The sequence below is a fragment of the Candoia aspera genome, chromosome 2 (genome assembly GCF_035149785.1).
Source record: "Candoia aspera isolate rCanAsp1 chromosome 2, rCanAsp1.hap2, whole genome shotgun sequence".
Lineage (NCBI taxonomy): Eukaryota > Metazoa > Chordata > Lepidosauria > Squamata > Boidae > Candoia > Candoia aspera.
Window position 1 is genome coordinate 241,889,929 of NC_086154.1, and position 6,000 is coordinate 241,895,928.

Consider the following 6,000-nt stretch of genomic DNA (forward strand, 5'->3'; position numbering starts at 1 on the left):
GAACTCCTGAGCTCTACCCACCAGGAGATTGGTCCACAGCACCAACAAATGAGGGTCTCCGTCACAGCTTGGCCATCAAATCCAGTAGTTCAGGAAGGAATGTTAAGGGTCAACAGGATGGCCAATATGCAAGAAAGATTCCTAGCTTGTCCCTATGGCCTAACTTAGGCACTCCTAATCAGTCACCTCTAGAACAGTGACCCTAGTCTCAGGTAAGATATGGTGACAGATCCATACCACCCTACTTCCCTGGCCCTGGTGTTGAGGTTGGTGCAGAACCTGAAACCTGTTTGGGCATATTTCTGAGAGGGCAAATGCCCCCTCTCCACCCCTTGCCAGGTCTCAGTGATACACACCAGATATGCCTCAAACACAGATGTGCATGATTTCAGTATAGACAGATCTGTCATTAACCAGGACTAAGCTGAGGCCAGATGCCCCAATGCTTTGGCCATTGGGTCGGAAAAATGGGCCATCACCAAATTTGAGGCTTCTCTTCCCCTAGAATGGCCTAGCCCCTTCGCCCAACAAAACCAGGATATTGTAGCCATGTTCCCCTCCAATCCATTTCTGAACCCAACCCTACCTAACATGGGCACTGGGGACTCATCTCTCGTCTTGCCCTAAGCAATTCACTCAGCCATGTAGGGTCCACTCATGTCACTTCACCAGGCAAAGATGGAGCAAAACAATGTCCCCCACATTCCTCAAATCAGATCCACAAAAACCAACCAAAGCAATACAAAACTATGTTAAATCACCACAAAATATACCATGCAGGATCCATACCAAGACAGATACAGTGCTCATAGACACACTCACTATCCATGGACACTGCAGCCCCTCCCCAGCCAAGATTCTCACTGCTGGCCAGGCCATCCTCAGTTATATATAGATAGCACTAAATTATCTGTTTTTCTTGCAATTCAAAGTATTCTTAACAATTTTCTCCAGCACCACAATTCAAGAGTATTGATTTTTTTCCATTCAGCCTTTCTGACGGTTCATCTTGCTTAGCTACATGTCACAACTGGAAGAATTGTGGCCTTTACAATACATACCTTTGTTGTCAGCATTAAGATTTTGCCTGGCTTTGTCATAATATTTATCCTGAGAAGCAGACATTTCTTTATTTCACAGTTTTAGTCACATCTCTGGCTTTTTGAGCCCAGGAAGATAAAGAACTGTTACCACTTCTATTATTTTTTCATCTATTTGCATCAGATTGATGTTTACAATTGACATAATTTTAGCTTCTTTTAAATATTAAACATCAGATAAATCATCAAGTGGTTCTTTAATCTTCCTTACTTTGAGCCATCATTGTGGTATCATCAGCCTATCAGAGATTAGTATTTTTTCCAGGATTTTTAATTCTGATTTCTGTTTCTTCTAGTTCAGCATTTCTCAAGATATGTTCTGCATATAGATTAAATAGAAGAGGTGACAATATACAACTTTGGCACTCTTCCTATTTTTGGACCAATGAATTACTCCATCTGCTGTTCTGACTGTTGCTTCCTAGTTATTATACAGATTCCTTAGTATGCAGATGAGGTGGCCACAATTTGACTTATTTCTCTCTCCCACCAAAATCCTTAGTATATTCAATAATGCAAAAACAAATTTATTTCTGGAACTTCCTTATGTTTTCAGTTATCGATCAGATGTTTGCAATATGATTCCAGGTGTCCCTGATGCTTCTGAAACCAGCTTGTACTTCTGTTAGGTTCTCATTCCATTTATTCTTGAAGTCTGGATTGGAAATCTTGAGCACACGAGATAAGGGCAGCTGTTTGGTAGTCTGAGCACTATTTAGCACTGCCTTTTTTGGTATTGGAATATAGACTTCTCTTTTCCATTTCTTTGGCCACTGATGTGCTTTCCATACCTGCTTACAAACTGTGAGCATCACGTCAACAGCATCATGTAGAATGGTTTTCAACAGTTCTGCTGGTATTTCATCAACTCCTACAGCTTTCTTATTAGCAATATTTTAGGGCCCTTTTAACTTCATTTTCCAAGATACCTTGTTTTAGTTTGCTGATTTTATCTCTGCATGTAGCAGAGATATAAAAAAGAAGATATAAACATGGGATGGCATGAATAGGAGAAGCACTATACAAAAAGGAGGCTCAAATCACTGCATGTGGCAGTGATTTGAGCCTCCTTTTTGTATAGTTCTCCTATCCATGCCATCTCATCTTTATATCTTCTTTTTTTCACTGGACTTTTGCCTTCTTTCAGCCTCAAATATCTTCTGCCCCATTTCCACATCATAAGAAGCACATCTGTACATTTGTGTATGGATTATATACACCTTCCCATCAATATATACCATTTATACACATTTCTAAGCCTCACTAAATTATTAAGTCATTTTCCTGAATGTAAGATTTTTACACACATTTCAAAAACCGCACTACAAAGTTTGGGAAAAAATGAATGTTAAAGGAAAACTTGTTTTGACTCACATGCTGCTTTGAGAAATGCGAACAACATTGGTTCTAATTTATTGTAGCAATAAATATACTTGTGTATGATTTGCAGCATTGAAGTAATTCCTTTTCTGTTTAATGACTTTTTTTTTCATTTTTATCTGTTTAATCTGTATCTGACTGCTGACCTGATAGCTGTAATAAAGCTTTCATTAATTGATTGATTGTAGCACAGTTTTTCCCCTCGAGGTAATGAAGGTTTGTAGCTTGGCTGGGGAGTCTCTGGACCAGCGTTTCTCAACCTTGACAACTTTAAGATGTGTGGACTTCAACTCCCAGAATTCCCCAGCCAGCCTTGCTGGCTGGGGAATTCTGGGGGTTGAAATTCACACATCTTTAAGTTGCTAAGATTGAGAAACGCTGCTCTGGACCTTCGTAAATGTATTAATTTCCACTCTGCTCTGTAGCTGCTCTCTTCTCTACAAAAGTATTGCCAGTTTTAAATTACTTGCCTTTCTCACTGATAGTTCCTTTGCAATATACTTTCAACTTCTCTAGTTACACTAAATGCTAAAACTATATATTGATCAATATGCACTTAGACTGGATTCAAATCCCACATCAGCCACAAAGCTAATTATGTTACTTTGCACTGGTTAGGGAAGTGGAGACTTCAAGAATATGGAAAGGCAGGGTTTTAACCTTATTATTTCTGTTATTATTTCTATTTATTTGGTTTTTGTAATGGTTGATGGCCTGTCCACCAACTGAACACAACACTGAGTGATTTTTAAAAATTAACAGTATCCACAAAAGAAAAAAAAAGTGTGATTGAGACTGTATTTTCCTTAATTATTAATGTTACTTGCTGCCATTTCTTCATTGCTTTCTTTTCTCCATGCCATAGTCCAAGATTGTATGAGTCCAAGATTGTCCTTTCCTTTCCTTTCATCTCATTTCATCCATAATTTCAAACCTATTGCTACTATGAATGCTGTAAGCTCTTCCCTCCCTTCCATTTCCATGTTTGGTCTAGTGGTTCAGGCAACTGGCTAGAAACCAGGAGACTGTGAGTTCTAGTTTCGCCTTAGGCATGAAAGCCGGCTGGGTGACCTTGGCCCAGTCCCTCTCTCTCAGGCCAAGAGCCAATCAGGCGTAGTAGGACAGTTCTAGTCCCGCCTTACGTATGAAAGCTGGCTGGGTGACTTTGGGCCAGTCCCTCTCTCTCAGCCCAAGAGCCAATCAGGCATGGTAGGAGAGTTCTAGTCCTGCCTTAGGCATGAAAGCCAGCTGAGTGACCTTGGGCCAGTCCCTCTCTCTCAGCCCAACTCACCTTACAGGGTTGTTGTTCTGGGGAAAATAGGAGGAGGAAGGAGTAATAGGTATGTTCCCCGCCTTGAGTTATTTATGAAAATAATAAAGGTGGGCTAGAAAATAAATTTAAAAAAATTACGGGCTAACTGCAATAAATTTGCTATATCATTAAAAAAAAAGAGAACTAAATATTTTTATCATTTTAATTTTTTTTATCATTCTGTTTAAGGATTATTAAAAACAAACTTCCAGAAAAAAACAAGAACAATGTTGCTGTCACTATATTGTGAAAACTTTTCATTTATTTTTAAATTACTTTTTATCCAGTTCTTAGCATACCAGTGTGCCTTCTGTCACTTTAGCAACTCCTCATGTAATGTCACTAGGCGGCGCCAAAAGTTTTAGAAAATCAGGCTACAGGACTAAGTTAAAACCATGGGATGTATGTAAATACCTACTGTGACATACTGGAAGCAGAATCGGCAGCCAAGGAGAAAGAATATTATTGTTGTCCATGAAGTTAATAAATTGTATGTTTTCAGATCAAAGATGGCTTTGGGGGTCAGGGAAACATGGAAGACTTGATTATGTGAGATGAAGTTATACTTTCTCATAAAGTACCTTTTTTGTGTAAATAATGATTCATTTATTTGTATTATATGTTGCCTATTTCACAGATTATAGGCAGCTACATTCCAAACAATAAAAACCATAAAAAAGTATCAGAACACTGAATACACAATACATCATGTAGTCATCTAATCCTTAATCCTCCTTACCTAGATGGTTTGATTAAGATAACAAATAAACTAACAAACATAGTAATTATGGCTATGTAAACATTGCTACAATTCAGTTTTTGAACAATGTAATGAAACTTGACCACAGGGAATCATATTGTCCAGCCCTTTTTTTACACTGATAAAGAACCAGATCAAAGGCTGAGAGTTGGCACATTGTTAAGCAATACTTGGCATCTTGTACGCTAGTATCTTTCCAAGAACACATGATGGTTTTTTTTGGCAATAGTCCAAGCACACTAAATTGCAAGTTCTTCATAGACAAATTTCAAATTTCTGGAATATAATTTAGCAACATATCAGCATCTTTAAATCAGAACTTCCTTCCAAGAACCTTATTTATTATAATAAGGATATTCAACTAATAAGGAACTATCAAAAGCATGATGGAAGCATGCATATTATTGCAAAAATTTATTTCATCTCCAGCATACGAAGGTAATCAACCAATCCTTTAAAAAATATCTGTTGAATCCCATAGAACTGAACATTTTTTGAGGAATTAAACTCATTCTAAGGTGATAAATGCATTTACCAGTTTTTGAATCTTCAGACCATTGGTTCTGTAAAACAGGGAACTACAATTCACCATTGTTTTTGTATATTATCTATATTTAATAACTTTTTAAAATTAGAAGAAACATATCGTTAAGTTCTTCAGTTTTTTCCACAACATCCCCAACCAGATGACACATTTTAGAGCTCATACTTTTCACAATGTCATGAATGTCTTGCATAATAACTTAGGAATAATTTAAAAAAATCTGTTTAAGGTCTTGATGGAAATCTGAGAAAGTCTGTTTGAAATCGTCCATGTCTCACGCAGTAGATTATGGCGCCCCTAGGTACTTAACTAGTGAAAGTGGGAGATAAACGTTGGACTCCAGCTTTAAGGCAGGGCCAGTGGAGGATACAGGGGCAAAGTCTGGCATGGTTATCTGCAGGGAGTTTGATCCGGTTGCACCTGAGGAAGTGGACACGGCCCTCGCAGCTACTAGTTTGGCCACTTCTGTATTAGATCCATGCCCTTCCTGGCTGGTCAAGGCTGCCCAGGAGGAGGCATGTGATTGGGTCTGGGCGGTGGTTAATTCCTCTTTGAGAGAGGCGGTGCTCCCGCTGGCTCTTGAGGTGGTGGTGCATCCTGTCCTCAAGGGGCCATCGCTTGACCCAACCAGCCTGGACAGTTTTCGTCCAGTCTCCAACCTCCCCTTTTTGGGGAAGGTTGTGGAGAGAGTGGTCGCATGGCAGCTGCAGAGGACCTTGGATGAAGCAGATTAGCTGGATCCTTTTCAGTCAGGGCTCAGGCCGGGTTATGGGACTGAGATGGCGTTGATCGCACTCTTAGATGATCTCTGGCGGGAGCGGGATGGGGGCAGTGCAACCATCCTTGCTCTTCTTGACCTCTCAGCGGCCTTTGATACCATCGATCGTGGTATCCTTCTGGACTG